The sequence below is a fragment of the Nicotiana tabacum genome, chromosome 15 (assembly GCF_000715075.1).
Source record: "Nicotiana tabacum cultivar K326 chromosome 15, ASM71507v2, whole genome shotgun sequence".
In the NCBI taxonomy this organism is placed as follows: Eukaryota; Viridiplantae; Streptophyta; class Magnoliopsida; order Solanales; family Solanaceae; genus Nicotiana; species Nicotiana tabacum.
This window is the reverse complement of record NC_134094.1, coordinates 101575365-101596252: the sequence shown is the minus strand read 5'-3', so window position 1 is coordinate 101596252 and position 20888 is coordinate 101575365. Positions and strand designations below refer to the sequence as shown.

The following is a 20888-nucleotide window of genomic DNA, read 5'->3' as shown; positions in this document are numbered from 1 at the left end:
AAAGTTGAATTTTTGGGAAGTTTGACTGATGGGTTGACTTTTTGATATCGGGGTCGAAATTCGATTCTGAAAATTTTCATAGCTCCGTTATGTCATTTATGACTTGTGTGCAAAATTTGAGGTCAATTGGACTGGATTTGATAGGTTCCGGTGTTGTATGTAGAAATTGAAAGTTTAAAGTTCATAGATTTTGATTTGAGGTGCGATTAGTCATTTTGATGTTGTTTGATGTGGTTTGAACCCTCGACTAAGTTCGTATTGTATTTTGGGACATGTTGGAATAATTGGTTAAGGTCCCAAAGGTCTCGGGTGGAATTCGGAAGGTAAACGGAATGGATTTCGGACAAAGAAGGTTGTTGGAAATTTGGGCGAAATTTCTGGTGTGTGGAGCCAAATTTGGAAGCTTATATCTCGTAATTCATAAGGAATCGGAAAATTGTCAAAACATGAAAGTTGTAGTCGTTTGTTTCTAGTTTTCTGAAAGTTAAACCATTCATTATTTGGACATTTGTACAGAAAGTTATGATGGATTGAAAGAAGGCTGGTAGAGCAGTTTCGCCAGAAATTCTGATACATGGAGCCGACTTTGGAAGCTTATATCTCGCAATTCATAAGGAATCAGAAAAGTTGCAAAACATGAAAGTTGTAGTAGGTTGATTTTAGTTTTCAAAGAGTTAAATCATTTATTATTTGGACATTTATACATAAAGTTATGATCAATTGAAGGAAGACTGGTAGAGCAGTTTCTGGTGGACTTTTAGTGACAGATTGACAGAAACTTAAGGACCAAAAATGGTCATTTCATTCATTTCGTTTTGGATTTTTGGAGCACGGTTCTTGGGCGATTTTCAAGGAAAAATATTAGGATAAGTGTTCCTTATCATATATTGATTATATTTCATGATTCCATACTCATTTACATCATGAATCCGTGAATTTATGGAAGAAAAATCAAGCTTTTTGCAAAATCTTCAAAAAACGAAAATGTAAGATTTGGAGGCCGAGTTGTTATCGGATTTTGGTAAAATTGGTATGGGTGGACTCGTAATTGAATGGGTTATCGGATTTTGTAAGTTTCGCCGGATTCCGAGATGTGAGCCCCACGAGCAAATTTTGAGCTAATTTCGGATTTTAATGAAAATGTAATATTTTCTTATGAAATTGATTACTATAATTTTTGTTGACTGTATCGAATTAATTATGACTAGATACGAGTCGATCGGAGTCGAAAAGTTGAGGAAAAAATATAATACTTGGTTAAATTGGAGCAAGTCGAAGTAAGTGACTTGTCTAACCTTGTGTGAGGGAAATTTTCCCTAGAATTGATATTAATGTGTTTATTGAAATGTGTTGAAAGTCATGTACACGAGGTGATGAGTGTGTACACGGGCTAAATGTGAAAGATTATATTTTTAAATTGTGTAGATCATTATTGCGCATTTATTAAATTATTTTATCTTGTTATATTCTTAATCATTGATCTGTGATATATATATATTTTAAATTTATTTGCCTTTTTCTGCTAATTGTTTTACCCGTTTAATTGAAACTTGGTTTCTTTTATACTGTGCATTATTTGAAGGTTGATTTTCTTTAAATTAAATATTATTAATATGAAGTATTTGATATTTTTAAATTTGATATTGAAGCAACGTATTAAAAATTTGAAATGTTATTTTTCTGAATTATTTATTCTTGAATATTTTCGTAAGATTTTTTTTTTTGGATTATTCTGGCATGAGCCGTGAGCTCTTTATTATTGAAAAATATTGTTGTTGATTTATTTTGTGGAAAAATTTAAATATTGGACACTTGAGGTTTAAATTGTAGTATATTGTGATATTGATACGCATGCGGTGGTATAAGGTATGGGTGTTGAAACGCATGCGGTGAGATAAGGGTGTCTTGATACGCGTTGCTAGTAGGAGGGGACTACTAGAAGTCATGCAGTGTGATAAGGGTGGCTAAAATGCGAGATGCTGTTTCGGGAAAAATATTTTCGTCAAATAAATCGTGAAGGCTCCCGCAGTGATATAAGGAAATGAGATATTGTGAAATTATTTATAATTTGGGACTACGAGGCGGTACCTCGGTAGTGTCGTTGTTAATATTGATTTATGGCCATAGTTGCCTTCGATTAATTGTTGTGATTTTCATAAAGTTGAAGGAAGTTCAGTTTTGATTCCACGAGATATTATTTGCAATTATTTGGTGTCATTAAATGTGACATACTATTTGATTCATTTCCAGTGTCATTTTATTTTACTATATTGTTAAACATTTTATCATTCCATTATTATATTCCAGTAGGGCCTCACCTGACCTCGTCACTACTCTACCGAGGTTAGGCTTGGCACTTACTGGGTACCGCTGTGGTATACTTATACTACGCTTCTGCACATCTTTTTGTGCAGATCCAGGTACATCTTATCAGATCACGCATCAGTAAACTAGCTGTACGAGGAGACTTAGAGGTATATCTGCCAGCGTCCGCAGACTCCGGAGTCCCCTTCTATCTTACTATGTTGTCTTCCTTATTTGCTTTAGACTCTAATGTATAGAGACATAGAGAATAAATTCTTAGAAGCTTGTGACTTATTTTTACCATGTTTTGGGAGTTGAAATTGTTTGAATTGTAGTTTATTTATTTGAGATATTTATTATTATTCCGCATTGATAGGCTTACCTAGTCTTAGAGACTAGGTGCCATCACGACATCTTACGGAGGAAATTTGGGGTCGTGACAAGTTGGTATCAGAGCTCTAGGTTCATAGGTGTTATGAGTCACAAGCAGGTTTAGTAGAGTCTTGCGGATAGGTACGGAGACGTCTGTATTTATCTTCGAGAAGCTATGAAACTGTTAGGAAATATTCACTTCTTTGATTCCTTATCGTGCGACATTGATTTAGTTTGAAATATATATCTTATATTCCTTTGTATCCACTCATGTATGACATTGCGCACCTGGTATCAGTTATGCGTCAATGGTTTGTGATGCCGCAGATGGACTACGAGGGAGCCAGAGATGCTCAAACATTGCCTCAACATGTTGTTCCGATTGAAAATGCGGGCGTATTGAGAGATCACCTAGTGAATCATGCGGGGGTGCAACAGACGTTGGCGTCTGGTTGATTTATACAAGCTGTGAAGGTTATTATTGTGGATCGTCGGACGTTGTGACCTATGACTTCGCGCCGAGTGGGGGGAGTCCACTACCAATGGGTGGATTGCGGGGTCATGTGTTATATCAGTTTTGGCCTGAAATGTATATATGTGGTACTGAAAGGTTCCCTAAAATTTACACATGTCTAAGGCCTGAGATTTTGTAGAGGATAACGTTGGGACTTGCGGTATGTCCGCCTCTTTAATAATCCTATACTTCAATACCAAAGGAGTTATAGAAACAACTCTAAATTTGTAGAAGGTCTACTCAGCGTGGACATCACTGTTGCAGATTTTGGGGTGCTTCGGAGGAAGTACACTTGTTGACGAGAGTCTGGACTATGTGGTTAAAGATTTGTCTGTATGGAGCTCTACTTTTGTGATCGTTGTGTATAAATAGGGGTAAGGGTTACCCCAAAGAAGAATCGAAGAGTATGTTAAGAAATTGGTCAGCTCAACAGTGTTGAGTCAGCATAACAAAAGAAGAAATTTGCCTTGGGAGAGATAATTCTCCACCAGTGTTCGTGGCAAGCCTATGAAGAGGGAAGACCAGCCAATGCAACACTGCCCACTTGGCTCAATTCTCAGAAACGCTTTTGAAAGAGTTTGTTTCCCAGTCTCTCCGTAATGCATGGCGCATAGGGTTTGAACGGTTGCGCCAGGACACCATTGACGGTGTCAGAATATGCCATCAAGTTCAATAAGTTAGCCCGTCATACTCCTACTTTGCTTCCTACAGCCAGAGGGCGAGTCCACAGACTCATTAAAGAACTCAATTATGATCATAAAATTTTGTACGACTCGGAAGCTACAAGCTGATACTTCATTTCTCCTAGTTGTACAACTTGCTAAGATATTAGAACGTGTTCGGGGTGAGGAAAAAGGAAACTAAGGAGACCAAGACATTTGAAGGTTCTGGGGGATTCAGTGGATTCTACTCTGCAAGTATAAATTATTATGGCGGGGGCTCGGGCAGTCGGCCAGCCCAGTCCGCACATCAGATTACTCGGGGTGCTCCAGTAAGTTCTTTTAATGCACCACCGACATGAGTTCCTACAATGGTTATTCCAGTTGTCTGGCACAGACTCAATATGAGCAGCCAAACCCACAAATGGGTTGTTATGAATACGGTGATACTAGGCATATCATGAGAAAATTGTCCCAAACTTGGGAGAGACATATTTCATCAAAGCACTCAGGCTACGTGCCCCATTGAAGTTACTACACCACCCACATGACTAGTTAGGGGTGGAGGACATGTGGGTAGAAGGCGTCGTAGAGGTGGAGACCCAGCCGTTAATATATTTTTATGGTATGGCGGAGGTCGCTACATCAGTTGGGGTCGTTACAGATATGACCTTGATATAATATAAAGGAATAATTTTCTTAACTTGATTCGGTTCTCAGTATCGAAACGAGTCCTTCTATAGTGCTCCACTTATGAGTGAGCTTCGTAATTCTATAATCTACTTATATGTTTACTCTTGTTGGGAGATTCTATGGAGATAACTACGCCTATCACTCCATGTTGGTCACTAATAAGAGTTGTGAGGATAAAGGTGGCTTTATGTTACTCATTTCGGTAAGTTTTGATATAAATTCTGAATAATTAATTGCAAATTATGAATTATATGCCCTACCAGTGTGGGGTTCATTATGTGTTGTGATTTTATTTAACGGAAATTATTTAGAAGGAGCAAATGAAAAGTTTTGATTGGCACGATGTGCATATTACTTGTGATTCAGAATTGAGGATGAGATCCTCGCATTTAATATAAACTGATATATTTAAACCGGGCTACGAGCTGCGATGGAAGTTATATAAGGACGAGATCCTTGTGAGGAAAATTCTTGTGTTTAAGTTCTCCCTTGTGAATTTTAATTTGTACTATAGTACTAATAGGGATTCATGCCTGTTAGGCTTATTTGAAAATACTTATATGAAATCCTCTGTGCATACTTGCCAAATTTGTGTTGTAATTATTGAGTTTTAACTTACAAGATAGGTTCCCGCCCAGGTGACATTAAATATGACTCATTATTTTGGGTAAATAATTTTGAGGTCTTCATGCCTCGTGTCTCGTTATCAGTATTGTGAAAGTTTGAAATGAGATTTTTGTTAACATGAAGTTAATTGACGATTATGTAATTGATTATGAACAACTATGAAGACCAGATTGGCCTAGAAGGGTGCTCTGTTCAGATGGACCGAAGAATGTAAGGAGAACTTCCAAAAGCTCAAGACAGCTTTGACTACAGCCCCAATGTTGGTATTACCTACATGTCCAGGGTCTTATATTGCGTATTGTGATGCGTCGCATATTGACCTCGGCGCAGTGTTGATGCAAGACAGTAGGGTGATTGCCTACGCGTCCAGACAGTTAAATGTACATGAGAAGAATTATATTGTACACAACCTTGAGTTAGCAGCTATTGTTCATGCCTTAAAGATCTGGGGGCATTATTTGTATGGTGTCCATTGCGAGGTCTACACCGATCACCAAAGTCTACAACATATGTTTAAACAGAAGGATCTTAATTTGCGGCAGCGGAGACGGTTGGAGTTGCTTAAGGATTATGATATCACCATTCTCTATAATCTTGGGAAGGCCAATGTAGTAGCCAATGCCTTGAGTCGTAAGGCGGAGAGTGTGGGCAGCTTAGCATATTTACCAGTAGCAGAGAGGCCTTTGACCTTGGATGTTTAGGCCTTGGCCAACCAGTTTGTCAGATTGGATGTTTCCGAGACGAGACGAGTTTTGGCTTGAGTGGTTTCATAGTCTTCTCTTTACGACCGTATCAGGGAACGCAGTATGATGACCCCCATCTACTTGTCCTTAAGGACACAATTCAGTATGGCGATGCCAAGGAAATCACTATTGGAGATAAAGATGTATTACGGATGTAGGGCAGGCTATGTGGGCCAAATGTAGATGGTTTGCGCGACTTGATTTTTTAGGAGGCTCACAGTTCACGGTACTCCATTCATCCGGGTGCTGCAAAGATGTATCAAGACTTGAGACAACACTATTGGTGGAGGCGGATGAAGAAAGATATAGTGGAATATGTAGCTCGGTGCCTAAATTGTCACCAGGTGAAATATGAGTATCAACGACCAGGTGGATTGCTTCAGAAGTTAGAAATTCCACAATGGAAATGGGAGCGGATCACTATGGATTTCATTGTTGGGCTCCCACGGACTCGTAGGAAGTTCGATGCAGTTTGGGTGATTGTGGATAGATTGACCAAGTCAGCTCATTTCATTCCTGTGATTACTACTTACTCTTCAGAGCAGCTAGCTCAGGTATATATTCACGAGATTGTCAGACTTCACAGTGTACCAACATCTATCATCTCTGACCGAGATACACAGTTTACCTCACGGTTTTGGAGGGCAGTACATCGTGAGTTGGGTACTCGTGTGGAGTTGAGTACAACATTTCACCCTCAGACGGACGGGCAGTGCGAACGCACTATTCAGATACTAGAGGATATGCTTCGTGCGTGTGTGATAGATTTTGGGGGTGCTTGGGATCAGTTCTTACCACTTGCGGAGTTTACTTACAACAACAGTTACCAGTCAAGCATTCAAATGGCTCCGTATGAGGCCTTGTATGGTAGGCGGGGCCGGTCTCCAGTGGGTTGGTTCGAACCAGGCGAGGCTAGACTTTTGGGTACAGACTTGGTTCAGGATGCCCTGGAAAAGGTTAAGTTGATTCAGGATCGACTTCGTAAAGCCCAATCTAGACAGAAAAGTTATGTGGATCGGAAGGTTCGTAATGTTGCATTCATGGTTGGTTAGCGGGTATTGCTCCGGGTTTCGCCTATGAAGGGTGTGATGAGGTTCGGGAAGAAGAGAAAGTTGAGCCCTAGGTATATTGAGCCTTTTGAGATTCTTGAGAGAGTTGGAGAGGTGGCTTACAGACTTGCACTACCACCTAGTCTTTTTGTGGTTCATCCGGTATTCCATGTTTCTATGCTTTGGAAATATCACGGCGATCCGTCTTATGTGTTAGACTTCAGTTGGACAAGGATCTATCTTATGTTGAGGAACCTGTGGCTATTTTAGATAGGCAAGTTCGAAAGCTGAGGTCAAAGAACATTGCTTCCGTAAAGGTTCAGTGGAGGGGTCATCCGGTCGAGGAGGCAACTTGGGAGGTCGAGCATGATTTACGCAGCTGTTATCCACACTTATTCACCAGCTTAGATACTTTTTCTAACTCCGTTCGAGGACGAACGTTTGTTTTAGAGGTGGAGAATGTGATGACCCAAAATATCATCTTTAAATTTAATGATTAATTATGTGATCTAAGCACTATTTACCATTACTAGACTTGCGTGTGCAGTCCGTAAAAATTTTCCGAAAAGTTTTCAAGTGAAAAATGGATTAAAATGTGAATTAGAGGTTTAAAACTCAACTAGGTTGACTTTGGTCAATATTTTGAGCAAACGGACTCGAATTAGTATTTTGATAGTTCCGGTAGGTCCGTATCGTGAATTGGGACTTGGGCGTATGCCCGGAACCAAATTCCGAGGTCCCTAGCCCAAGATATGGAATTTTGATTAAAAATTAAAAGTCTAAGTTCAAATAGTGACCGGATGTCGAATTTTGTGCAAATGACCCCAGAATAGAATTTTGATGATTCCAACAGCTCCGTATGGTAATTTTGGACTTAGGAGCGTGATCAGAATTTTATTTGGAAGTCCGTAGTGGAATTAGGCTTGAAATGACGGAAGTTGAATTTTTGGGAAGTTTGACCGAGGGGTTGGCTTTTTGATATTGGGATCGAAATCCGATTCTGAAAATTTTCATAGCTCCGTTATGTTATTTATGACTTGCGTGCAAAATTTGAGGTCAATTGGACTGGATTTGATAGGTTCCGGTGTTGTTTGTAGAAATTGAAAGTTCAAAGTTCATCGATTTTGATTTGAGGTGCGATTAGTCGTTTTGATATTGTTTGATGTGATTTGAAGCCTCGACTAAGTTCATATTGTATTTTGGGACATGTTGGAATAATTGGTTAAGGTCCCGAAGGTTTCGGGTGGAATTCGGAAGGTAAACGGAATGGATTTCGGACAAAGAAGGTTGCTAGAAACTTGCAGAGGAGCCAAGTTTGGAAGCTTATATCTCGTAATTCATAAGGAATCGGAAAATTATCAAAACATGAAAGTTATAGTCGTTTGTTTCTAGTATCCAGAAAGTTAAACCATTCATTATTTGGACATTTGTACAGAAAGTTATGATGGATTGAATGAAAGCTGGTAGAGCAGTTTCGCCAGAAATTCTGATGCATAGAGCCGACTTTGGAAGCTTATATCTTGCAATTCATAAGGAATCAGAAAAGTTGCAAAACATGAAAGTTGTAGTCGGTTGATTCTAGTTTCCAAAGATTTAAACCATTTATCATTTGGACATTTGTACATAAAGTTATGATCAATTGAAGGAAGGCTGATAGAGTAATTTCTGGTGGACTTTTAGTGACGAAAAATGGACTTTTAGTGATGGAAAATGGACATTTAGTGACGGATTGCCAGAAACTTAAGGACCAAAAATGGTCATTTCATTCATTTCGTTTTGGATTTTTGGAGCACGGTTCTTGGGCGATTTTTGGACTATTTTCACAGGAAAACATTGGGGTAAGTGTTCTTTATCCTATATTGATTATATTTCATGATTCCATACTCATTTACATCATGAATCCGTAAATTTATGGAAGAAAAATCAAGATTTTTGCAAAATCTTTCAAAAATAAAAATTTAAGATTTGGAGGTCGAGTTGTTATCGAATTTTGGTAAAATTGGTATGGGTGGACTCGTAATTGAATGGGTTGTCGGATTTTGTAAGTTTCACCGGATTCCGAGATGTGGGCCCCACGAGCAAATTTTGAGCTAATTTCGAATTTTAATGAAAATGTAATATTTTCTTATGAAATTGATTACTATAATTTTTTGTTGACTGTATCGAATTAATTATGACTAGATATGAGTCGATCGGAGTCGGAAAATTTGAGAAAAAACCATAATACTTGGTTAAATTGGAGCAAGTCGAGGTAAGTGACTTGTCTAACCTTGTGTGGGGGAAATTTTCCCTAGAATTGATATTTATGTGATTATTAAAATATGTTGAAAGTCATGTACACGAGGTGACGAGTGTGTACACGGGCTAAATGTGAAAGATTATAATTTTAAATTGTGTAGATCATTGTTGCGCATTTATTAAATTATTTTATCTTGTTATATTCTTCATCATTGATCTGTGATATATATATATTTTAAATTTGTTTGCCTTTTTCTGCTAATTATTTTACCTGTTTAATTGAAACTTGGTTTTTTTTATACTGTGCATTATTTTAAGGTTGATTTTTTTTAAATTAAATATTATTAATATGAAGTATTTGATATTTTTAAATTTGATATTGAAGCAACGTATTAAAAATTTGAAATATTATTTTTCCTGAATTATTTATTCTTGAATATTTTCGTAAGAATTTGTTTTTGGATTATTCTGGCATGAGCCGTGAGCTCTTTATTATTGAAAAAATATTGTTGTTGATTTTTTTTGTGGAAAAATTTAAATATTGGGCACTTGATGTGTAAATTGTGATATATTGTGATATTGATACGCATGCGGTGGTATAAGGTATGAGTGTTGAAATGCATGCGGTGAGTTAAGGGTGGCTTGATACGCGTGGCTAGTAGGAGGGGCTACTAGAAGTCATGCGGTGTGATAAGGGTGGCTAAAACGCGGGATGCTATTTCGGGAAAAATATTTTCTTCAAATAAATCGTGAAGGCTCCCGCGGTGATATAAGAAAATGAGATATTGTGAAATTATTTAGAATTTGGGACTACGAGACGGTAACTCGGTAGTGCCCTTGTTAATATTGATTTATGGCCATAGTTGCCTTCGATTAATTGTTGTGATTTTCATAAAGTTGAAGGAAGTTCTGTTTTGATTCCACGAGATATTATTTACAATTATTTGGTGTCATTAAATGTGACATACTATTTGATTCATTTCTAGTGTCATTTTATTTTACTATATTGTTAAACATTTTACTATTCCATTATTATATTCCAGTAGGGCCTCACATGACCTCGTCACTACTCTACCGAGGTTAGGCTTGGCACTTATTGGGTATCGTTATGGTGTACTCATACTACGCTTCTGCACATCTTTTTGTGCAGATCCAGGTACATCTTATCAGACCACGCATCAGTAAACTAGCTGTACGAGGAGAATTCGAAGTATATCTTCCAGCGTCCGCAGACTCCGGAGTCCCCTTCTATCTTACTATGTTGTCTTCCTTATTTGCTTTAGACTCTAATATATTATAGAGAATAAATTCTTAGAAGCTTGTGACTTATTTTTACCGGATTTTGGGAGTTGAAATTGTTTGAATTATAGTTTATTTATTTCAGATATTTATTATTATTCCGCATTGATAGGCTTACCTAGTCTTAGACATTAGGTGCCATCACGACATTCTACGGAGGGAATTTGGGGTCGTGACAGCTATGAGTAATTTAAATTAGTCCAAAATCTTTTAAATAAAAAGGTATTTATATGTTTTATTCTTTGTACTGTTCAATTTCCTTAATCGTGTGCATAAATTGAAACTGAAATAACATTACTGTCCATAATATTCCTTCTTTTTTTCCAAGTGAATTTATCCTACAGTAACATTGACCAACTTTTAATTACATAATTTGCCCAGAATAACTCTTATTGGTATTAAATTTCTTATACCTTGTAAAAACCCTTTAAATTTATGAACTGAGATAAAAAGAATTACCAGAAGAAAAGAGCCCATATGAGATATCTCCTACCAAAGATGACAAACTTGTCATGTTCCTTCTCAGATTCCTCTTCTTCTTCTTATTCTTCTTCTTCTTCTTCTTCTTCTTCTTCTTCTTCTTCTTCTTCTTCTTCTTCTTCTTCTTCTTCTTCTTCTTCTTCTTCTTCTTCTTCTTCTTCTTCTTCTTCTTCTTCTTCTTCTTCTTCTTCTTCTTCTTCTTCTTCTTCTTCTTCTTCTTCTTCTTTGTTTAGAATGTGAATTTGTGTGTTCTAACATAGAGGCCTAAGTACCTTTACGTACGTCCCTTTTCCCCTTTTTACGCTTCTTCTTCTAATGGGCTTTAGCCCATTCTCCTATTATTATTTTTTTAAAACTTTAGTTAAAGACTTATATACCATTATTAATAAAATATAAGGTATTACATTCAGCTAGCCTGATTCTTATTGGTGTCACAAATACTTTAACAAGATCAGTATCTTTGTGGGCTTTGTCTAGGCTAAGTAAATTACTCCTTGGTCATGACATTCTATGGAAGTACCTGTAGACATTTAAAAATGACTGAATTAGTCCATATAGAATTGGGTTTAAATCCTAAATTCAGAAAATTAAATTTTCAGCTCAAATATATATGAATATTTAAGTAAAAGTCCAATTTTATTAGGCTAGTTCATCTAGTTGAACTTCATACGATTATTTCTCTCTTATTAATTAGTTAGAGGGTCATCAAACTCAAGATCAACCTTAATTCAATAGTTGAACAGACGAATGAAATGATACTTTCGTCGAACTTTGTATAATTCTAGAGATAATAGCACTTATTGATATTTGGCAATGAAATGCTACAATTTGTTACACTTTCTTTTGTCTTTTGATTTTTCAAAACACAAAATTTATTGTTATACTAGTGATTTTGTCCGCGCTTTGCGCGATTATAAAAATATTTTATCTTACAAATATAAAAACTATAGACATACTGGAACCAAAAATACAGAAGACTTTGTTATCATAAATAAGTAAAATGAAAGGAATTAGACATCTAAAGCATTTAATTTGCTTCTACCAAAGGAATTAGAATGCAGTTTATTTGAATTTTACCTAATTAAGAATGATTTAAGGAGTATTGTGCGATGAAAAGGCAAAATTAAAACCAAAATTACGTAAATTTCATCTTACAACTGCCAATTACTATACAAATAAGATAAAAATAATATTATTGGCTGTACACTTATAATTTTATATAAATGAATTTAAACTTTTCATTACCAATGTAATAGTCCAACAAGTGAGAAGCTTTTCTAGTTCCACAATATTCCTCACAGCCAAATATAAATGTCATCTAAAATTTTTATTCTTGTTATATATCAAGCCCAATTTTCAACCAATCTATGATCATTCATCACAAATTAAGTCTACGAAACCCATTAAAAGAAATTGTGTACAAATAGAGATTTGCAAATCATTTCTAACAAATCAAACTTCTACTGAATACAACAAGATAGTAAAAATAGAACATAATGAACTATATAAAATATTTAGTTTATGTAAGAGTGTCTTTCTCTAAAGAAATCAAAGCATTTCAGCAGATTTATAACATGATTTTATGTTTGAAGCTCTCCCTATATTTGAGTAATTATTGGTGCTAATATTCAACTCAGTTTTTTTTGTCATCAAAACTATATAGTATAATATATAAACTCGTAATCAAACTACCCTTTTAAAATGCTGAGGTCACTACATATAAATTAAGTATGAGTTTATCCGGATTAAAGACTATTTGAACAAATTTCACTCTTTTTCATTGGGACTAAATCTCAAACCCATAAAAAAGACAAAACAACAGTTTGAATTTTCCCTCAAGACCAATTAATAGTGTTGACATAAATTTTCAAGAACCGAAACCAAACCTTCTAGTATATCTATATCTATATCTATATCTATATCTATATCTATATCTATATCAGTGTTTTAAAAGGCGTGTGCGTAAGACAGGGCATTTTACATATGCCTCAGCGGGGCGTAAGCCCCATAGATATTTAATTTTTAATATTTTATAAAATAATATAATGACAGTTAATATTTATAAACAGGTAAAATTGCATAAAAATTGAAGAAAACTATATATATGTGTGCTCTATCCCCACAAAAAACTAATCAAAATAATCTATTATACGTTACTTACAAGCACAAGTAATTTGAGTCTAAAAGAATAAAGTTTTCTATATGGAGGAACAAAAAGGATGATTAACCTGCAATTTGAACCTTGAATTTGCTGCTATGAAGAAGAATATAGTTATCTTTGTATTTGTAAAAAAAATTAAACATTCGTTACTTTTGGGAGACATTAGCAGACTAGCGGATAAGATAAAAATTTGGGAAAACCATGAATTAAGGCTTAAATCAATAAAAAAAGTCTTTACTTTTAAATTTAATACTTTTGAGTTCCTTTTTAAACCTTTTGAGTAATTACCAAACCGACTTTTGAGAATTTGGGTATTATATGAAGGACTAATTCATCAAATTTTGTTTTAATTTGAAAAAGTTTCTGGGGCTTACTCCTTACTAAAAAAACGCGCCCCGAACGCCCGGGCGTACGCCCTAAATTGCGGGGCGTACGCCCCTTGAGACTTTCGCCCCACACCATCGCCCCGGGGCGTTTTTGGTACGCCTCGCCCCAAAAACGCCTTTTAAAACACAGATCTATATATATATATATATATATATATATATATATATATATATATATATATATATATATATATATATATATAAACTGGGAAATGCTGACGTGGCATGTGTTTTTGGCCAAGAAACTCAATTATCTTTTTTCTCCTTTTTTTGACCTTTCCCTTCATTTCTTCATTTATCTAATTATTAATTTTCGAAAAGTCTTCAAATGCAATTAATCAACTTTTCACCTAATTAATTTCAAAAATAACTGAAAATAATAACTCTGCATCAGCTACAATTTGATTATAATCATTATGACTATCATGGACTGATAAAGGTTTATTAATCTAGACAAAAGAAATAAAGGCTTATTAATTCTAGAATTAGTAACCGAAATCACACGATAGGCGGTATATCAAAATCCCTACCATAAATTCACCTCCTCTATCTTCTCCTATTCCCTCAAATTCACATATATACATGCTCTCAATTTTAGGAAGGACCTATTATGTACATTTGTTTCCACCTTTTGATGCTAGCTAGGCTTCCCAGATATGATAATGGATTTGTGTTTTTCTATAGGATGAGACAATTTCCTACTCAACATCCCTACGATAATTAATCAATCTCCAGTAACCAAGCTTATAACTCAAATAATTAAAAAAGAAAGTTGCTTAAAATTGAAAACAGAAGAAATCAAAGAACAAAAAATCAAAAGGGGCAAATAAACAATGAACATGAAGTAATTTTAGCCGTCTAAATATACCCGAATTATAAAAAAAGTAGATATCTTGCATGTGGTAAATTCTAGAGAGAAACATATTTCATTTGGTGAAGATATGTTAGTGAGGTGTAGGAGTTACAAGCAACTTCAACATGTAATGTCCGAAACATAGAAGCAATCAGAATTCAAGGACTAAAGATCGAAGTTATACCGAAGGAAGAGAGAAAAAAGAGACTTTTAAGATAGATAAATGAAAAATTATAAAAAAATTATTATTCTCACCGTAAACCACAAAGCTCCAAGCACTTTGCTCTATCGTGCAAGTAGAGTTTTTAAAGGTTTCCACTAAATAATGTAACATTATATTGCAAGTCGCTTCTACTTGGAGTTCCAAATTCCAATATGGTTGAGATGTGATTGTAGCAACGCTCATGGGTGTAAAACACCATATGACTATAGTTATTTTTTCTATGAACAATTAATATACGTTTTCATAAATACTCAGGAACTTGGAGTTTCTCCACAATGGAATTCCCATGTTCTGGTTCTAGAAGATATTGAAGAGGAAGAAGAATATATTCGAAAGAAGGAATACAAAGAGGTGCAAATAGTCTGGAATTCAAAGAGGTGCGAGAAGTTGAAGAATGACTAAACGTTACCAATCAAGTTGTAAACGGTTTAAGGAAAAAGAATAAATTAGTACGGCAAGAAAAGGAATAAAGTAATAATAATTAGAGAAGATAAATAAGGAATTTGTATTTAAAATAAGGAAAAAGTCCAAAATTTTGAGAAAATAGATAAATAGAGATTCTTACCTATGAAACATGCCACATCAACTCTCAATTTCCCTCTTTTATATTATATATAGATATAGATTACCATCTTCTGACAACCGTCCAACAAGTGGATTAAACTTTGTTAGAATCTCAGATATTGAATTTTGTAGTTGTGCATGAACTGCTTTAGCACTTTGTAGCTCGAATTTTTTAGTTGGAACAGGAGGGTAGAAGTAAAGAAGGGGTACAACAAAATTAGGAGCACGCTGATCAAAGAAGGATAGCTTATAGGAATGGAGGTGTTTTGGAGTTGGTAATGATGGTTTAATGAGTTTTTCATTCAAGATTTCAATTTTAATACAAGAACCATTCAAACTTTGCTTGGTTTGGATCATAGTGTATCTCTTGATTTGACTAGCTTAAGCTGGAAATTAAATACTTGGAAATTTTCTGAATTCTTTTGCAATATATTTACTATGTAGAGGCCTTTTAATATGCTCTTTGTTTGTTAGTTGACTTGCAGTCACACTTCCAACTCCCAGTGAAGTATAACATGTCTGTTTTGTTAGACAGTCCGCACTTCAAACTCCGAGGGAAGTATGAAGTTCTAGTTGCTGCCAAAAATTGACTGTCATGTGCTTTTCAATTTTTTTCTTTTTTGTTTACATTCTGAACTTTTGTTAGTCTGATGTTTAAAAAGAATGACAGAGTTCGAAATACAAGTGTCGAATTATTTGATTTTCTGTCTTTCATTGGAAATTGCTTCTTTAATCCTTCTAAAATAAAATTTACTGTATAAATTTTGAGATTACAGAAAACTACTATAAATCTATGAGCTTATGCTTTGTGCACTAACATTAAAAATATAGGCGGATTCAGAATTTGAAAATGACATGTACCATATGGATGATAGGTGGATTCAGAATTTTGAGATTACATTATGCTTTGTGCATTGACATTATGCTTTGTTTGATTCAATCTGATGGGTCGATTGCCTTTCAATTCATTTCGAGTTTATTTGGTTCAATTTAAATGTAGGTTTTTATCGGCATTTATAAATATTACATCTCTTCTATCAATAAAACGAAAACAAAAAACAACATTTTTAATAGGGGAACCAACTCATGTTTGAGATGAACAAGGTGCAGCTACCTCGAGCTGAAAGACGATCCATTACATCGATAGAGGACCTGGTTCATTTAGAGGCATTGGACGGATACACTGCTATCAATCTGCCCGGGATCCTGATTGAACACATGAAGAAGGTGGTATACTTCAAGGATTGGAGCCATGTGTTGCCATATGGGTTCTTGCTCACAATGTTTTTGAACATTTTAAAGTCCCCTTGGGGAGAGCAGCCGTGGGAACTCGGAAGCAAATGTTCTCCATGAGTACCTTAGAGGAATGCGAGTGTATTGATAGGAAAGGGGGAGTTGGCACCAGTTTTACAGTTTAGCTGTTCATTGATGCTTAGAGTACTGCTAACGAGGAGATAAGGAGGCTAAAGGCCCAGAATGCCATTCTTGAGGGAAAGCTCAGTCAAGCCAGCGCGAAACTTGGTTCTAACAGTGCTCAGGGTGCATGTCAAGTCTCGAAGTCGAGGAACGCAACCGGCGCTCAACCGAGTGAACCCAGCCGAGCAAGCCTACGTTACATCAACCTCTCATCATAACTCATGCGTGATTTATCAAAACATAATTAGATCATGACTTTTATATTGAATACATTTGGTTCAATGACCCATATGTTTTTTTCTTTTCTTTTTCTCTCATGATGGGTACATAGCTTCATAAATATCTGTGAACATAAATACATAACGAAACTCAAAACTTAAGTACATGACCCACAATGTACATTGAGCTTCTATGACAATAGATACCTAAGTACATAAAATCAACTAGACTCGAATGCCCACTGAAATTGTAGCGGGCTCACCATAATCTGATGCGCAGAAGATCTCTACCAAAGATCCATATCATCCTGTAGAAGTATACCTATATCTATTTAAACGATGCAGCGCCCCCGGTAAAAGGGACGTGAGTACATGTGGAATAATACTCGCATGTAAGGCAAACAGAACAACATATGCATATCATGGTAATTCAAATAAGAGTCATATGAAGTACATCAAGAACTACGAAATATCCCATAGATTCACATTTCAAGTCTCGTTATGCTTACATTATTTTAAACTTCGTTTAGGATTAACTGAGCCATATAAACTATGCGTGAAATATATAATATAAAATAATTGAAATGACATGTACAAACAAGGCCAATGAAAATGGCACGTAATGTCTGCGTTTACAATGCGTCTCACTAGACCGTCCATATCCCTCTCTTATCTTACACCTATACATTTCATAGACCGTCCTTAGTGTTCACATATCATATTAAACACTTATGTGATTCATAGACCATTCATAGGATTCACATATACCATATAATGCACCTGTGTGTTTCATAGACCGTTCACAGTATTTACTTACACAACACACATATGTGTTTCATAGACCGTTCACAGTGTTTACTTACACAATACACCTGTGCATTTTATAGACCGTTCACAGTGTTTACTTACATAATACACCTGTGCGTTTCATAGACGGTTCACATGATTCACATATTATACACCTGTGCATTTCATAGCCCATCCATAGGGTTCATACACATCATTATGCACATAACCATATATAAACTCAACACGACATGTTTAACATTACATTAAGGTCGTAAGTTCTCGGATCATTGGAACACTTCATGTTCATGCTTATCATGGAGAAACATAGCTCATTACATTAGCACATGCATGGTGAATCAATAAGTCAATTTCAATGGCACATGAGCCCAATTTCTTTTCTTAAGGTTCATCATCATTTTAGCATAGGACATCTCCCTTTCATCTCGTTATTCACTCACTTGACATCTTGAGGTCATTAGCTAAGTTCATGATTCTTGAGGACTTAATATCGAAGTCATTTACATACATTATTTTAGAAGCATACAACTATAGTCGAAACCATTGGGACATACAACACCTCGTAATTCTTATTTAGGCAAACGACCACATTTCATGTTCATACTATCACTTCATTAGTACTTTCAACTGCTTACAACATCATTATTTTATTGGCTCCTTTTTGCCATACATATTATTCTTCATTCAGAGCACGGTGGCCGTATCTCATATTCCATACTTTCACTTCATTACTTTCAAGGCTCATCATCATAAACACCAACCTACTACTTTCACTTTCAAGCATCTTTACAGATTATCGACAACAAAGAATCTATAATCACGACTTTTAGTGCACCTATAAGCAATTAAGAGTCTTAGGCACATCGAGACTTCTTACACAATTTGGCATAATAGCCTTCCGTTGAAATACTACTTGGAGTCATAACATTTTTATATCCAACTCATGCTTTGAACACATTCCCGAAGGATAATATCATATGATAAGATCATCCGGAATACATTTTGAATATATACCTTTCAACACAAAACTTATTCGGAATAGTTAATTTATAAAGGATAACTCGGGACTTACAAGAATATCATGGAATTCAATTCTAGTAAAGAAGTTTAGCCAACATACCTTGCTTTGAGCTTTCCTTAAATTACTACAACGTTCCGGAAATTGTAGCAATTCCAATCTATTTTTAGACATAACAAAATTGAACACAAATTAGGAAGATATTCATGGTTTAAGCTCATTTGAGTATTTTATCAAACACTAGGTGTGCAAATTTGAATACAAGGTTCTTCTATAAGATTTCCTTCATTCTACAACCCAATCTTTACTTATTTGAGCTCAACAATCTTTCCACAAACCTTATCAGTACATACATGTATAAATAATACTCTCATACCCAAGAATCATACTCATAATCAACCATCTTCTACCCAAATTTGAAATTTAAAAACTAGAGTATGGAACCTTACCTCTTAGATGAAGAACTTGTGAGATTTTCATATTGGATTTCAAAATTTGGACAAGATCTTGATGAACAAAATACTTCATCTACTTCCTCTCTCTAGAACACTCTCACTTCTCTCTAAAAACCTCAGATAATTGCCCCAAAATAAATCCCAAAGCCTATTTATCAAAATGGGGTCGGGTTATAAAAATAAAAAAATTAACCCTCCGAAAGCAGGTCTGCAAGTCATATAATGGACCGCAGAATGGCTATGCGGGTCGCAAAATGCGCCGCAAAATCGGTGCCAAAAATTGATGTGTACTGGTCCATTCTTCGACCATTTTGTGGTGGCATAACCACTTCTGCGATCGCATAATGGTTCTGCGATCGCATAATTGGTCACAGAATCGCATTTTCCAGCCTTTGGTAATTTAGCCATAACTTCTAGTAGGTGTGCCAAAATGACAAACGGTTTGAAGATTTGGAAACTAGACTCAAAGAGCTTTAATTTGATATATATATATCATCTCCTATGTAGTTATAGTTTAGTAGCAACATACGTTTGAAGTAGAATCGTGTGCGAACTCACTTGAAACTTTATCCCATCATAAATTTTTTAACTTGATTTAGCCTTGGGGCTCTTCTTAGACTATAAACCATTCTTAATGCACATCATACATATATTATCATGATTAATTGATATTATTCATATAATAGTCCTTGTCTATATATAAAATAATATAATTAGCGCATATCAACATTTTTAATAGCGCTTAAGTACTTCAAAATTTTTCGGGGTGTTACAGTACAGAAGTTGCTCGCTTGACGGCTGAGAATGCAGAGATAAGGAAACATGTTGATAACCTGAAAAAGCAGTTGATTAATGAGCAGAGGACTGCTAATGTTCGAGTGGATGGTCTCCTCAAGGCTCTTGCCCCTTCGTCCTTCCCTCCCTCTTCCAATGCCCCCTAAATTATCCCCTTGTCAGTGTCCAGTTTGTCAGTCCCTGTTCTATTCTCCAGTATCCTGTTTTGATATCTTGTCCCTATGACTGTGATACTTTAGCTGTTTATTTTATGGGTAGTTTGTAATAATAGTACTACTACTTGTTTTTCTTCTCTTTAAAATTAATGAACATCTTAGTTCTTTTTCTATGCATGTTATACTCTTGTGTCATGTTCTTAGCTATGTTGTGTATATACAAGTAGCATAACTTAACTTTGCTGGACTTCTTTTTACGTTTACTTGAAAAATTCTTTTTATGATGCCAAAAGGGGAAGAAAATTGAAAGGGAAAAGTAGGTTCTCAGGGGGAATATGGCTATTATGCATGGGAAACAATATAGAGATTTGGTCCTCAGGAGGAATTTTAATTCTAATTTTGTCATCATCAAAAAGGGTGAAATTGATAAGTTATGTGCCTTTTTATTTTGATGATTTAACAAACTTCATATGAAAACTAGATAGGGAACCTGATACAAAGCCTCTCCGTACTCAGGACAACAAGTCAAATGTCTGGCACAAGTTCCAATGAAATCAATTAAGAAAACGGTAGAGGAAATATATAGATATCAGTTCCTCCGGTCACAGTACAAGTCAACTCTGTACAACTGTTAAAGATGTTGTACTGCAGGCGCAACAGTGCAACAGTCACTGTTGAAGCATGCTGTGTACCAGACACTTGCTTATATCATCTCTGTGACCTCACGTATATATTACCAACATGAGGCAAGGGATTGCACACACTTGCAAACCCTAGAAGATATTATACTCTCGAGTGTGCAGCCGCCTTCATTTACTCTGAGGCATTGAAGAACAAAGCAGCAACATAACGAATGACC

General features: G+C 35.6%; 1 pseudogene; it reads right to left on the bottom strand.

Moving 5' to 3' along the window:
- The window catches only part of LOC107762973 (acetyl-CoA-benzylalcohol acetyltransferase-like), a 49145-nt pseudogene extending 33623 nt beyond the window's left edge, over nt 1-15522 (bottom strand).
- Between the last annotated feature and the right edge of the window lie 5366 nt (nt 15523-20888).